The 16,225-nt window shown below is 40.6% G+C and overlaps 1 long non-coding RNA gene across 4 annotated transcripts in view; it reads left to right on the forward strand.

The window, feature by feature from the left end:
* Nucleotides 1–1,967: 1,967 nt before the first annotated feature.
* LOC309370764 overlaps nt 1,968–16,225 on the forward strand; it is a 58,172-nt gene continuing 43,914 nt past the window's right edge. The window contains exon 1 of one of the 4 annotated variants that reach the window (XR_014168657.1): nt 1,968–2,168. This is a non-coding gene — a long non-coding RNA (uncharacterized lncRNA). The remainder of the gene's footprint in view (nt 2,169–16,225) is intronic. The other 3 variants (XR_014168658.1, XR_014168659.1, XR_014168660.1) reach the window with 3 other exon arrangements.

A 16,225-nucleotide genomic window follows, 5' to 3' on the forward strand; every position in this document is an offset into this window, starting at 1 on the left:
ACCTCTAATCATAGGCTGTGAAAACTTGACATTTCCATTCGAATTACTCAAGTACCACGCTGTTGTCTTGTACAATGGCTTATGTAAGTGAAGCGGTGAACAGTGTTTCTGAAATGAAGCTTGCAATTGTCTTGTTTCAGGTAGGATTATAAAGTTGAAGCCACCTCAGCATTACGCTTTTCCTCCACAGGAAGCACATCTGGGTAGGAAAAAGCAAGGTTGCTATGTATAGATCACACGTGATAACCATCGTGTATATATATATGGGTGCGCTCCCGCTGCTCGGTCCCAGCGCCTGCCAACCTAGCAGTTCGAAAGCACCTCCGGGTGCAAGTAGATAAATAGGGACCGCTTACCAGCGGGAAGGTAAACGGCGTTCCGTGTGCAGCTCTGGCTCGCCAGAGCAGCGATGTCACACTGGCCATGTGACCCGGAAGTGTCTCCGGACAGCGCTGGCCCCTGGCCTCTTAAGTGAGATGGGCGCACAACCCCAGAGTCTGTCAAGACTGGCCCGTACGGGCAGGGGTACCTTTACCTTTACCTTTTATATATATATGTGTGTCACTGGTTTTGAACTCCCTTTATTTTAGTCCTGGTGGCCTTTTAGCCAGTGGCTTTTTAAAAGGTGTTTTAATTATGGGGTGTTTTTTTTATTCCTGCTGCTTTATTAATGTTGTGGGCTTTTTTCTTTCTTTTTACTACAGACTGTATTGCATCTTTTGTTCTATTAATTGCTTGAAGGCGCTGTGGGTTAAACCACAGATCCTAGGATTTGCTGATCAGAAGGTCGGCGGTTCAAATTCCCATGACAGAGTGAGCTCCCGTTGCTCGGTCCCTGCTCCTGCCAACCTAGCAGTTCGAAAGCACGTCAAATGAAAGTAGATAAATAGGTACTGCTCTGGCGGGAAGGTAAACAGCATTTCTGTGTGCTGCTCTGGTTCACCAGAAGCGGCTTAATCATGCTGGCCACATGACCCAGAAGCTGTACACCGGCTCCCTCAGCCAGTAAAGCAAGATGAGCGCCGCAACCCCAGTCTGCCACGACTGGACCTAACCATCAGGGGTCCCTTTACCTTTACCTTATGGTTAAACTGTTACTGTGTAAGCCGCTTTGAGAGGGTTTTTACTCAATAAGTCAGCCTATAAATGTTTAAAATAAAAAGAAATAAATATATTTCTATTTAGTGCAAATAGTTATTTTGTTTTATTTCATAAATGTTATACACCGCTTGAAAAAAAACCCTCAATGCAATAAAAAACCCCTCAATGCAATAAAAAAAATACAACCCTACTTTGAAACATACAAGTTAAAATACAAAAACAGATTAAAATTACCTCAACTTTCTAAATCTGGGTGTACAGTGCGCTGCATAGCTACAACCAATCCTAGTTTTTGCAGCATAACTATATGCAATTAAACATACGCGTGCATGTGACAGTCACAAATGACAGTATACACACAGGTGTCGTGATGTTTCAACTACGCAAATATTATGTTCCCACAAGGTATATGGACCCTCAATAAACAGATTCACCCTCAAACAATCCGAAGTATGCAAAAACACCTAAATGAGAAGGCAGGCCGCAACTCTTGAAAAAGTGAAAGGCTGCTTGCTTGAAAAATCTCAGCAGAAGCGGTAGTTTAGCAACAAGACAGGACACTATGGACAACAGCAGCAGACAAGGGCTATTTCCACACCAGCTTTATGGACCTGAAACTGCTGTTTCACTCACAAAGAGGCTACGCTGCATTACAACAATTTTGCATGCCAGTTACTTTCAGTTCTACTTTTGTGTGGGTGCTGGTTTGCCTGCTTCTGAGGAGAATTAAAGCACATGTGTGTCTTGTGTGGACTGACGAAGAGCTCACTTCCTACACAAGGTCCTTGGTGCAGCAGCCACTGGGAGCACAGCTCTTAAAGGGGAGAAGGAGGGCGGTGCTTTCCTTCCTGCAATTGGGCAGCTTTTCCTGGTCCCCGCACAGGCTTTCCCGCCATTTCTGTGCCTTCCCGCAGAACCCGAGGGGTTTAGGAGAACTGCTATAAAGGAGTGAGTCAGCTTTGCAAGGTTCTTCCTGTAGCCCCTTTTGCAGGGTTAGCTGAAAGGACAAGAGTTGGCCATTGGAGGCAGCTGAGAGGAGGGCCATTTTCTTCACTCAGCAACACCCGGTAAGTTTACTCCCAAGTCTCATTCATTTTTATTTATTAACGTTTATATACCTCCCTTCCTCTCAATCTTTTAAAAACCGCCTTATTGAAGGTATTGAGCACTAAAATCCAAACTCGTTTATAAAAAGAACTCACTGCCTTGTTACTCACTTCCAGGTGGTTAATTTTCTTCTGCTGTGTTTTAGTCGGTGTATTTAAATGACTCACACAAGGTGTTGGGTGTTTTATATACAGTATTGATAAGCCCCTTAGAGACAGAATGCGATGAATAAATGTAATAAAATAATACTAATAATACCCCACCCCCTAGAATACTAGCCAAGCCTTTCGTTTTTCCTGCTGGGAAAAGAGGTGAATTGCAGGGGCTTTGGAAAAAGCACATCTCTCTCCCTTATTCCCACCCCGGTTATTGGGTTCCCTTCGCTTCTCCTGAGTTTCTGTGCCTTTGTCCATTATTAAAATGGGTGCTCATCTCTGCCCCCCCCCCCATTTTGGCATTTTTGGCTCGGCTAGTTGGGCAGATGCTCCTCCCTCTTTCCAAGAGGAAAGTTTGATTTATGCCTTATTGTTGCCATGTGTGATGCCTATGCAATACATGGGCCCCTTAATCTGTGGTTGGTGGGAAAGGTCTGTTCCTGCTCAATAATGTTTATTCAGAAGATCAAAAGCCAGCCAGATGGGCAGGGTATAAATAAAAATTATTATTATTATTATTATTATTATTATTATTATTATCAACCCTCAGCTAGAGCCTGTAACAGGAGAAACACCCCATAGGTTTGGACTATATAAACCCCACTGCTTGACTTTTCAGTCAGGGAAGTGAAGGCACCAAACCTGATCTCTCACTGTGGGTTTTTTATTATTATTATTATTATTATTATTATTATTATAAAAAAGGAATAGGAACTTTAAATCTGGCACAGAAACCTGAATTTTGATCAGAGCAGTGGGAGAAAACAGTTTAACCCTTTTCCTCCTCTGCTAACTCCCTGCCTTGTTAGCTCTCTTCTTATCCATTTAAAGAGGTTCCTGAAAACATTTTTCGTCAATCTCCTGCAGGATTTTTTTAGACAAGTCAGCTATTTGGCGCACCACTCGCCCAATCCCAATCCAAAAGTATTGCTGGGGTAAAGAGGTTCCTCCGATGTGTCTCTGAGCAGAAAAACCACCTCCCCTTAGAAATCTCAGATTGGAATGGACACTCAAGATGTACAATGAGGTTTATATTCCTGGTTACATCCTCCCTCTTCCTGTTGCCACCCAGTGCTGAGATTGTTGCCTCAATTTCTTTGAATAATAGTCCTCCGGTAGTGGTTGGTTCAGTAAATTAGAACCTATTCTTTAGATTACTTTTCTATCTCCTTTAAACATCACTTTGAGATTAGTTGGGATTATTTTATATAGTGGCAGTGTGGCTGAGAAAGCTGGAACTCCTAGACTTTCTACTGCAAGGGGAAGTGGAGTTTTAAAAGGTCAATTGCAATATGCAACGCTCTGCGGGTATTCCATATTTGGGTAATTTGTCACCTGTGTTGGTGTCTTCTCTCACGTATTGGCAGCACAATTTAATCTCAATGCTTGTGATTTTTTAGGGCTCTCTAGAAAGACTGAAATTGCGAGTCTCATGAATGAAACATCTCTGGCTGCCATGATTGCAAAAAAAAAAAGGTATGTGAGGGGAGAATGAATATGTCTACTGTGTTCTAAATGCCTACCACAGCAAATCAAATGCCCAAACTTCATAAACTTTTTAGAAAACAAATCTCTTTCCCAAAGATACAAAAACACATATGCTAACATGCGGAATTAGTAACCCAACACAACTTTAAGTAAAACACAATAAACTGGATATATATGAGGCCCTAAAATACAAAGACCTCTGTGGAGTGGACAGGGAAGATATTTCAGGACCATTTGTTAGCAATGACAGAACTTTCCTTGTCTTACCGACTAACTGTTGAATGCTTGCTCTGTGGCAAATTGGCATTTCTGTTTCTGTATCTTGGTTAGCTACATGCTATAAGGCAATGATGGCCAAACTTGGCCCTTCAGCTGTTTTGGGACTACAACTCCCACCATCCCTAGCTAACAGGACCAGTGGTGAGGGATGATGGGAATTGTAGTCCAAAAACAGCTGGAGGGCCAAGTTTGGCCCTCACTATTCTAAGGCAAAAAATGTATGTGTTTGTTTTCTGTACTCTTTGTGCTGCTTCAAACATGGGTTTTTCCTCCAGTTTACACATTGGTATGCAAATCTTGCCTACTTACATCATAGGTATTCTTGGGAAGCCATGATTGGCCATATGTGAAGTAGTTATCCATATTTCATAGTGTCCAGGGTATGCTACTGTAGTATGTGTGGAAAGTGGCATTGTCTACCAAATAGAACATATCAAATGTACTTGTCCATGCCCAAATTCTTTCCAGGCACAATTCAAAGCACTGGCTTTATTTATTTTTATTTTATAAAAATGGATATATACTGCTGTATCATAAAAATATATCACAACGTATACCAACAGTATACAAGGAATTAAAAACAAACATCAGTAGATAGGCTTGACAGAACAGAAAAGTTTTCAGCAGGCAGTTAAAAGTTGGCACAGTTAGGTGGCAGCTGAATCTCTATTGGCAAGGTATTCTACAGGACTGGGCCAATGACACAAAATGTTTGTCGTCATCCAATGAGCCTCTCCAACCCCAGGAACCACCAGAGAGGCTCCTGCAGATGATCTCAGGGACTAAGCTGGGATATAAGGGTTCAGGAGATCCCTCTGGTAAAGGTAAAGGGACCCCTGACCGTTAGGTCCAGTCGCGGACGACTCTGGGGTTGCAGTGCTCATCTCGCTTTATTGGCCGAGGGAGCCGGCGTACAGCTTCCAGGTCATTTGGCCATAATGACTAAGCTGCTTCTGGCAAACCAGAGCAGCGCACGGAAACACCGTTTACCTTCCCGCCAGAGTGGTACCTATTTATCTACCTGCACTTTGACGTGGTTTCGAACTGCTAGGTTGGCAGGAGCTGGGACTGAGCAACGGGAGCTCACCCTGTTGCGGGGATTCGAACCGCTGACCTTCTGATCGGCAAGCCCTAGGCTCTGTGGTTTAACCCTGCCCAGTTTTGAACCCTGCATGCATAGAACAGACTCCCATGTTTTTGCTGTTTTTAATACTGAATTTTAAATTATTGTAACCCACCCTGATATTTGCTGGCAAAGGGCAGGTGATGGTAATAACAATACTGTAGTTCAGAAATGTACGCAAAATGTGACTAGCAAGGCCATAGCCCTACAATCTGGTCTTATGCAGCTTATTAATAATATGGGGGGGCAATAAGTGAATAGGCCTTTGGTAATGTGAGATTTCACACAGCGTGCCACGCCTATTCTTCAGTAAATTTACTGAGGAAAAGAGGAGCAATATCTTGGTACTATCCCTTTGGATTTAAAGTGCTGCTCTTCCTCTTAAGCAAATTTACTCAATGGAAGATGCAGCAATATTGCTGCTGCTGTGCTTGATTAAGTTTACTTACGGGAAAGCACAGTAGTGCACTGCTGGAAATGGCACAACTAAGTCTGTCCCTCATTTTTTTTAAAAAAATCCCGTTTTTATCACATATGTTGCAAAAATGCAAAAAAATAAATAAGCAGTGTTGTGATAATGAAAGACATTGAGTAACTAGGGACAAACTCAATCGAAGAGAAATAAAGTGGAACAGAGGAATTCTGGTGCTGACACACACTTAGACGGGCAATATTATCCAATGACATTAGATGCTTCTTGGCTTTTTAGTAAGCCACAGAGTTTTGCCCACCGCTGCCATTCCAGTCGTGAAACATACAGTACTGTACTTCTATTTATGCAGAGGAACTTCCTCCTCTCTTCAAAATCTTCTCACCTCTGCAGTTCCCTGGGTACCCTCAAAATCTGGTCAAGAAGACGGGGGGCGGACCTTCTGCAGCTAATTTTGAGACTGTGCTGGGAGACGAAGGGGATGTCCCATTGTACCATAATTTCAGAGATGCAAATAATCGTTGCTTTCTAGCCCTAAAATAAAGTTATCCTACATATTACCAGTTATTGTTTTTTAATGCATTATATAGAGGCCTAAACATGAGACAGTCATTATTATCTGTTGGTTTTAGGGCAGCTTAAGTTTAGTTTACTATGAAATTTAATGGGCGGAAATGAGAAAATGGTAAAATGTTAGTTAGTTTCCAGCATGCAGAGAAATTATATAGATGGAATTGTCACAAGGGGATGAAGTCAAAACAAACACTTTCCCAGACTGCATTCACACCATCCATTTAAAGCACTATGATACCATGTTAAGTGTTTTACCAAAATAAATACCGGGAGCTATAGATTGTTAAGGATGCCGAAAGTTGATAGGAGACCCAAATGCCCTTCGCAGAGATAAAGTTCCAATAGGTTTCTGAGGAAGAGGGATTGACTATTAAACCACCCTGGGAATTCTAACTCTGCAAGGGGCATAAAGTAAAGGTAAAGGACCCCTGACAGTTAAGTCCCGTTGCAGATGACTGGGGTTGCAGAGCTCATTTTGCGTTACAGGCCTAGGGAGCTGGTGTTTGTTTGCAAACAGTTTTTCCGGGTCATGTGGCCAGCATGACTAAGCCACTTCTGGCACAACAGAACACTGAAACCAGAGCTGTGCACAGAAACGCCATTTACCTTACTGCCAGAGCGGTACCTATTTATCTACTTGCACTCTGACGTGCTTTCGAACTGCTAGGTTGGTAGGAGCTGGGACCGAGCAACAGGAGCTTATCCCATTGCAGGGATTCAAACTACCAACCTTCTGATCAGCAAGCCCAAGAGGCTCAGTGGTTTAGACTACAGCGCCACCCATGTCCCCTGTAAGGGGACATAGTTCAAGAGGCATAGTGGTTTCCTAATAACACACAGCACCCTAAACAAACTACAACTCCCATAATTAATTGGGGGAAACCAAGGCTGTTTAAAGTGATACAATAGTTGTTTAAATTTGTGGTGTTGGTGTGGTGCTAGACCCAGCTCTACTCCAGAATTGATGAACCTGTAGTAGCAAAAGCTGGGTGGGAACAGAAATTGGATAGTTGAACACGAGAAGCAGAAATGGAAACAAGGGCAATGGTATGGGCTGGGACAGGAGAGATGTAGGGTTGTTATCTTTGCTGAAACATACAGATCACAGCCCACCTGTGAAATTTCTAGACCTTCAACCATTGAGTTGCAAATACTGTGGAATAAAAAATGTTGATGTCACTTCTGCAAACATATTAACAAAAAATATATTTGTGAACCCAACAGAGCTGCACCCGGCTCCCATGTGAACATTTTCTCTTTAACGGCATGATCAAGTTCTGAATTCTTTAATGTATTTTGTAGCATAGCTATACATAAATAATGTTGATAATGTTTAAAATAATGAACTGGTATTCAGGTAATTGCACTAAATATTATAGTAAAGGAGACATCAGAACATTAAACCACAACATTGTGTGTGCGTTTGTAAGCCATTACAAGTTTATTTAAATTTGCAGGATCCTTTTATATTGTTAAAAGTACTTCATTAGCAAACTGGTAGAGCCTAATAATACGGCACTGCTTTAAACATTAGCAAACTGGTAGAGTGGAATAATATTGCACTGCTTTAAAACTCTCTCCAAATTCCTAATTGAAAAATGATGCTAATATTTAAAATGTCCTATTAACTATTACGATTCTTTGATTGCCCACTATCCTTGTTTCATTATCATGTTTGTTTATCATGATGATATTCAGCCGTATAATCTAAAACACATATATTTTAGCCCTTGGAAAATAAAATAAGAGGCTAGTAATTTGGTACTAGAAAGTTAATTCGTGAAACCTCTGATCTTTAAACTGTCACATGACTATTGATTTTCAATATTGTGAGGCTCTGTGCCACCCTAAGCGTGTAGTTCAGCAGATTTGGAAGAGTTTTCCCCTTATCAGTTAAGTCCCTGAGTACTTGTGCATTAAGGCAACAAATATCCACGGTTAACGGTGTGTCACATGGTAACTGAGTGGACGTGCCAATTTTCTAATGAAGTTGGGTTGTTGGCAAACACACCAGTCATCATATATTGAAAGAGGTCTTCTTTTGTGTATTTCCAGCACACTTGAATGCTTCTAAAGATACCAGTTACATAATTGTCTAAGGGCCAAGCGAAGAGTGAAAATGCATCCAACCAACGCCAGCACAAAAGGGAACACAGAAAAATACTGGAATTAAAAGCAAAGTCGCACCAAGTCTGTAAACCTTAATAAGGCTGCATATTTATTTGCTGCTTGGGCTGAAGATGCTTTGCATTCTGAAGGGGAGGCGGGGTGGAACTACGATTGAAGCACCACTATTTTAAAGCACTAAAAGAAAACATTTAAGGTAGCACTTATCTGCTGCTGATATTTACATCCGTTCTCCTCCCCCACCTGCACACTTTAATAGTAATTTAGCTATATAGTGTTGTTTTGCAAAACGGATTCACAGAATGTAGAATAAAACTAAATAGCTGGGCTGCCATAAAACTGGATTGTGTGTTTTTTTAATATTGTTTTATAAATAAAAACCCTGATTTTTCTCTTTGACACTCCCCCCCAGTCACCAGATAATTAAATCAGCAATGGAGCCAGCGCTGCAGTTCTCATAAATAACTTGTCACTGCAGTTCCAAAACCGTGAAATAAGGGAGCCCAACCAATTAAGTTCTTTCTTTACATAAGACCAGCCTATCACTTCCAGGATGTATCATAGAGTTGAAACCCACTCAGGTCCATGAACTGTACAACGCCCCCCCCCCCCGCCCAGATGAGTAGCAGCTGAAGGCCAAACTACGCGTAATGCCTACACTTCATTTTGTTCTGTGAATTTTAGGCACCGCTTGATTGTATGAAAAAATCTAAGTGGTTTACAAAAATAACAAATGTTAAAATGGTTAAACAACAGGTCTTTTAAAATATCCCAAAGGACAATGAAAATGATCAGTGAATCAAAAATAAATAAAACACAAGTAACTTCTACAGGTCTGAATAGGAGTACCTAAACAAAAAAATGTTTTAAGAAGGCACAAAGGAGAGCATATTTTAAAAGTTGTGCAAACTTTCTTTTGAAAGGCTATGAGGCTATGGTTGGGGTGACAAGCAGTATTTAAATCTGCAGTTGATACTGAACTGGGTGGGATAGCCAATGCCTCTGAAGAAAGAATCAGAATTAAAGATGACCTTAACAGCTTAGATAACTGAGCCAAAACTAACACAATGAATTTCGGTAGGGATGTATGTCAGGTTCTAAACTTAGGCAGGAAGAACAAACTGTACAAATATAAGATGGGGTGCACGTGAATTGCCAGCAGTACATGTGAAAAGGATCTAGGGATCTTAGACCACAAGCTTAACACAAGTCAACAGTGTGATGGAACAGTGTGATGGAGCACCCTAGAAAGCTCTTCTAGGGTGCATTAACAGAAGTATAGTGTCCCGATCAAGGAAAGTAATAGCCCTGCTCTATTCTGCCTTGTTCAGACCACACCTGGGACTTGGCAAGATTGGTAAAGAAAAAGCGTTTTCTATGCGTTGTATATATGCAATATAACATTGTGACACCAGATAGCGCTGTGGAGTCCCGTCTTTCCCTACTGGATTTCCCTGTATGAGTTTGCAACAAGTTTAACTGAATCGCTTCTTTAATGTGTCAAGATAGATCCCACCCTGGAATACTGTGTACAGTTCCGGGCGCCATAGTTTAAAAGGGGATATTGACAAGCTGGAATATGTGCAGAGGAGGGCAACCAGGATGATCAAGGGTCTGGAAATCCAGTTTTATGAGGAATGTTTGAGGGAATTGGGTATGTTTAGCCTGAAAAAGAGGAGACTGAGAGGAGATATCATAGCCATCTTCAAATATCTAAAGGGCTGTCACATGGAAGATGGAGCAAGCTCAGGAGGGTAGGACCTGAACCAATGGCATCATTTGACACTGAAACGTCTATACCATACATTTAAAACATGGCTTCTCCTAAAGAATTCTAGGAACAGTTTGCCCTCACAGAACTGCAGTTCCCAGAATTCTTTTGGAGGAAGCCATGTGCTTTAAATATATGGGGTGCATGTGATTGCAGCATACTAGAACGTTCCTTTTAACAGCAATACTGATCTTGCTTTTTATGGTTTAGGTTCCCCTTCCTAGACCCACATTAAACACTGGTTACAGGGCTAAGTGGCTTTAGTTTCATATGAACATTTTTATTTTTTTACAAGGAATAATAGGACAACCAGGTCTGGAGGGGTGTCCTAGTCTATTAGGACTTACATGTTAAGGACAGAATATGAAATTGTAGCTGAGAAGGAAAGGAAGTGGATGATAAGTTCCATAGGGTATGTTGGATTGTCCAAACTGGTTTTTGAAAGACTCTTACGTGATAGTGGTTAAGATTGTTGCTGAAAACAGATGTGTTTTAATCAGAAGCAAAACCCACAAAACCCTGGTTTTTCTTTTAATAACTGCTTTTAAATATTTTGTTTTCAGTGGGGGATGTTTAAAATATGACCCTTTTCTTTAGGGAAGGCATCTTCTCTTTTTAATAAAATAAAAGTGGAGATAAATTTAAATAACAATGGAGGTGGGTGGATTTTTTTTGATGAAAATGGTCTCCCTTGGACCGGTAACTGGTTTAAAGTCAGACATGTCTCATAGTAGGTTTTTTTTTTTACTGGCATGGTGAAATATATAATGAAATTCAACAAGGAAACTGGAAAAACAGCCAAATTGGTGCAGCAAAGTGGTTAATAGGATCATTAGCCTACTCGCTGTATTTTTTTGGACACTGTGTGCCTGTACCAGAGTACTTGAGAGCAGATTGCGGGAACAGGCTGACAGTTACTAGCTAACTCAGCAGTGCTGGGTGCAAACTGCCATCTTCCTGTGGATTTACAGCTGCCACTTCTGCTACTTCAATTAGTTCTATAGCACACAGATGTTGCTTAAATGTTGCTGCTAATGATACTGCAATAAGCGTAAGATTCATGCCATATTTTGAGGCACGTAAATTTCTCAAGTGGCACAATTAAAGTGGAAATATTAGGTGGGGAGAACTTGGCAGTCTCTACAACTTGGAAAGAGCACCCGCTATGCAATAATGGGTCAAAAATTCATTCAAGTTTTACTGCTGTTCGGAGTTTTAAAAGACTTTTTCACAGTTGAATGCAAAGTAGTAAAAACCAGAGTATTAGGAAATGAGAATGCTGTTGTGTGATTCAGACATTACTTTTCATTTCAAATTGAAATCACATGGTTTGCGTTTGCGTACTATATTCTCGAACGCCGAAGGGTCATGTTAGAAATAATGGTTTTTAAAAGTAAAAACGAAAACAAAACAAAAAAACTTGGAGAAAGTTTTCTCCTCCCCTTCTAACCCCCCACCCCCCGCCAAACAATAGTAATGAATTAATTGCTGTAGATGCAGGAGAGTTAGGAATGTTGGCCACAGTAAGGGGGGGGGAAGTGTCTCAAATTGCACACAGAGACAGCATCAATCATTTCTCAAGCCAGATGTAGCCTCCGAACTGTAGCCTGACAACACATCTCATGTTTGTGCAGCTACCAAGCAATTATTCTTTCCATTATATCTCCCAATGACAGATCTCCAAACCCAAGGCTGTAAAAATTAGAGTTCGGGCTTATACAGTTCTGTCGGGTCTTTAAAAAAAAACCTAGGAAAACTTATCATAGTGGCAGTGTTTATGAGCTTGTCACAGTGCATGTACATAATTTTCATCAAAATTTCTGTTACCTCATTTCCAGTCCTTCAGGATTAGATTTATCAGCAGCTCATTCTAGGGAAAGCCCCACATCTCCTTCCTAGTGGTTTTCCCACGTAACACCCCCCACCCCTCCACAACTTTAGAAAACGAGAGGCTTTTAAAAAACAGCTTGCACCATTTCTTTTATCCTTCCTCTTCCCTCACCGACACCCCCATCACTATGTCTTTTTGGCTGGTTAACTTATTTTTATTTATTTACTTGTAGCGTCAAGTAAACTAATCTGTTGTTCCTTAATTGGGATCCTTAAATATCTGCTCAGCCTACTGCTATTCAAGAAGATGCAAACAATGAATTAAACAGAAGACAGGAAGCATACACAGTAGAACTAAAAGACTGTCCAACCATCAGTGTTTTAATGAGATGCATATGGGATAAAAAAACCTGGGATACATGTGGCATCAAAACGCACACAAAATCTGGTGTTTAAAAATGTAAAACGATTAGCTGGAGAACACATGACAAGCAGCAAAAGAACACAAATGTAATTAAATCTACATCAAATGGGGTTTTGAAAACCCTAATCAAAGTTCTCTTAACAATTTTTTCCCTGTGTTGCCCTGCTTCTTCTCTGTTTTGGATTATTTAACAGCAAATCTTACAGATGTCAGTTTTGTCTTGTTCTGAAGCAAGAAGGACAATAAGTTCCAGCTGACCTCAGTACAATGAATCTTGCAAGAGCACAATATGTATTTTATACTGGCAGTGAAAAGCTTACATGTAATTGAGAGAGAGGGTGGTAGTGTGGGTGAAAACGGGAAAGGGGGAAATGTCACTGTAGCATTTTTGTTGACACTGCACTATCTGTGTGTGCATAAGGAGTCCAGCACCTGGCAAACATGTGTATAAGCTGCAGAGGGATGCTCTAAACATTGCAGGGGCAGAGAGGCTGAGGGACAGAATCAGTGTGTTTTGTTTTGTTTTTTTATCCTTGCATTTCTGAATATGAGTGTATAAGGCAGGCTATGCTCCAAAACGAAGGAAACATGAACTTAATAGGAAGTGGCACGAGGAAAACTGTGCAGCATTTGGAAAACCTACCAGCATCTGGAATCCAAAAATCCAGTTGCATTTAACAGGTTATTCTTCCCCCACCCCAATTATAGGTCATCACATTATATGCCTTAACGCTTAATCGGTTGCCTTTGCAGTGCTAATTTTGATAGACTCTGCATATTATTTAATTAATCCCACACTGTCAGTTTAACTTTAACTACCTTCATACTGTAGCTGTTTACTGTCGTTTACATTTTAAAACAGCAACTTCTCTTTCACTTTTCTTCTACTCTGTCATCGCAAGGTATTAACATGTATCAGGCTGTATGCAATGTTGATTCAGATGTAAGTGCCATTGATTTAAATGGAGCCTATTCACGGGTGCACACGTAGCCTCAGACATGACCAGACTGAAACTGTATCACTGCATATGCAGTGATCCCCTTTAAAAACCTGGGTATTTCAATATTCCCCATACCATTCAGGTCAGAAAAGTAATACAGTAGTCTGTAGTTCAATCACATTTATAGTTATAATAAATACAGTGGTACCTTGGGTTACAGACGCTTCAGGTTACAGACTCCGCTAACCCAGAAATAGTACCTCGGGTTAAGAACTTTGCTTCCGGATGAGAACAGAAATTGTGCAGCGGCGGGAGGCCTCATTAGCTAAAGTGGTACCTCAGGTTAAGAACAGTTTCAGGTTAAGAACAGACCTCCAGAATGAATTAAGTTCTTAACCTGAGGTACCACTGTAATAGTCTTCTTTAAATTCAGTTTTCTTAAAATTTTAATTTATTTGAATGTGGGCTATATATGGGTTTTGAAGGGAGAGGAAATTATTCCCAGTCTTAAGGAAAAGTTTTCTTTTCCATTAAAAAAACACCCCACCTCCTTAATGTAATTTTGAGCAAAAATCAAAACTCCCTAAGTTTGGTGGTGTCTGAAACTGCAGAACTCCAGTCTCAAACACCCGGACCTTTTAAACAATGTAAATATTTTCAAAAATAGTATTGCTTTGCCAGTTATGAATCTCCAAGCTATATATTAGCTATATATTATATTATATTAGATATGATACATTATACCAATTTCTTCATGCTGCAAATTTACATTTCTACAGTACTTTAGCATAATCAAAGGCTATGTGCAGTTGACACAGATTGTCTCAGGACAACTTTATGCCATGTTTACTTTGTGGGAGAATGGTGGTAGAATTTGCAGGCCATGTTTTGGACAACTAAGCTTCAAGTCTTTGCCCATTGCCCACTTGCCACCTGATGGTGAAAATTTAGAAAATGCAAGAGACTAGCTGGACCAGAATCATTTAAACAGCTTTATAAGTATTGCATAAATAAAAACCTAAATATTTCAGATGGAACATCCAATCTGAGTGGACTGAGAGATCCTGTCTGTATATCAAGTTTGCATAAGCACTGTCCATAAAACAGTTGCCTGATTAATGTGGAAGAAGCTATTTCTTTTGCCTGCTGTTCGTACTTAAGAATCTTAAAACTAAGCAGCAAGGGCTGTTTGGGATTTGGCATTTCCTGCCCATGAAAAAAGTCGTGCATGCATCATAGAGTAATACCCCTCTAATCCTTCATGTCAAGAGGCAGAGGCCCACAGAGCAACACACATTATGGTAAACTCGACCCCCCCTTTGCACATCCCTGAACTGCCACATATTTTACTAGTGTACGGATTTTCCTGCATTGGGATTTATTTACACTGGAGAATGGTGGAGTTGGTCGTTTTGCTCTGGTAAAGAAACAGTAGTTTCTGCTTCAGTTCTACATGTTATTTTGTTGACCTGTCTGATTATGGTGCAGCATAATTTCAGAATAAATATTGGTGGTGATCACCCTAATGCCTTTTTGTTAATCATATGGTTCACCTCTCTTTCCACTGTTGTGCTGGTTATTAACCGCGACTTTAAAGGCCACATTCTGGATGTTCCTCTTAAGCAGGTAGACCTACAGATGATGCTGAACTACAGAGCCCTTCATCCCTGGCCTTTGACCATGCATGCTGATGGGAATTATTGTTCAGCAACAACTGAAGGGCCCATGTTTCCTCACACCTGTGCCAAAGCTCTTTGTACATTCTCAGTGACTGTAGGAATTAAGGGCTGTAAACCAGGGGAAAAATTGTGCTGGCCGACTTGTCCCATTATTGCCTATGGGAAGCAACAACAACACAACCGAATGCAACCCAAGCTACAGTCCCCATGGGCTTGTGGTTGGACAGGTGATCACAATTGATGTTGGGATGTAAGTATGCAGGTCTCATTTGCACTACATCTTCAGTTATGTCCTACAAGGCCTTGGCTTAGATGAGAGTTTTGGGTATTACTGGAGCTGTTTTGCCCTCTGAACTGGTGGTTTGCGTGCTAAGGCTCCCTTTGAAATGCCAGTATCTATACTAAAATCAGTTTGTCAGTCATTTTAGTGTATTAGCATAATGTCTTTATTTGGACTTTCTGGTGACAAGCCAGGAAGCATCATCGTGCATCTTGGTTCTGTGGATTTTACTAGTAGAATGTTTTACATACTGAGCATTGAAAACAAATACAGCTCCTAATATCCATAGATTGAGATTCAGATTTGTAAATGTGGCATCAATATGGAATGGGTTTTTTTAAATGGAAATTCTACTCGCCTTCACCACAGCTCCTGCACCACACCAGCCCAAAGAGGAAAGAATGCCCTTTTCCCCCACATAATTTATTATTTCTGTGATTTATCAAAGCTTTCTATGCTTGGCACATAACTGGTCACTTGTGATTTATACACCAAAGAAGTAAGTAGCTCCTTGTTCGAATAAGGAAAAAATGGCTAATGCCGCAAGAGCCTCACAAAAATGGGAATATTTAAAAAGAAAAAAATTACCTAAATTGGTGCAGTAATATATGAATGGTAACTTAATACACTGAGAAATTTCAGAAAGGCTTATGTGCTGATTTGCTTGGCTCTGGTATTTAGGGGGTGGGGGGAATCAAATCTATGTAGTTACCTTAGCAACTGCCATAATATGTTTGTACTCTTGCTGATAGACAGATTAGGCAAGAAATCCCTGGTGTAACTCCATAGTCTACACTAGGGATAAACCTGGCCCATGGTCCCCTCAAGAAGCCCACACAGTACGGTAAAAAAAGTGAACTTTCACATCTTTAAATGTTTTTTAGCTAGCTATCTTGTGTGGCTTTGAATACAACTGG

The sequence above is a fragment of the Podarcis melisellensis genome (genome assembly GCF_964234715.1).
Source record: "Podarcis melisellensis genome assembly, chromosome: 5".
NCBI classification, from domain to species: domain Eukaryota; kingdom Metazoa; phylum Chordata; class Lepidosauria; order Squamata; family Lacertidae; genus Podarcis; species Podarcis melisellensis.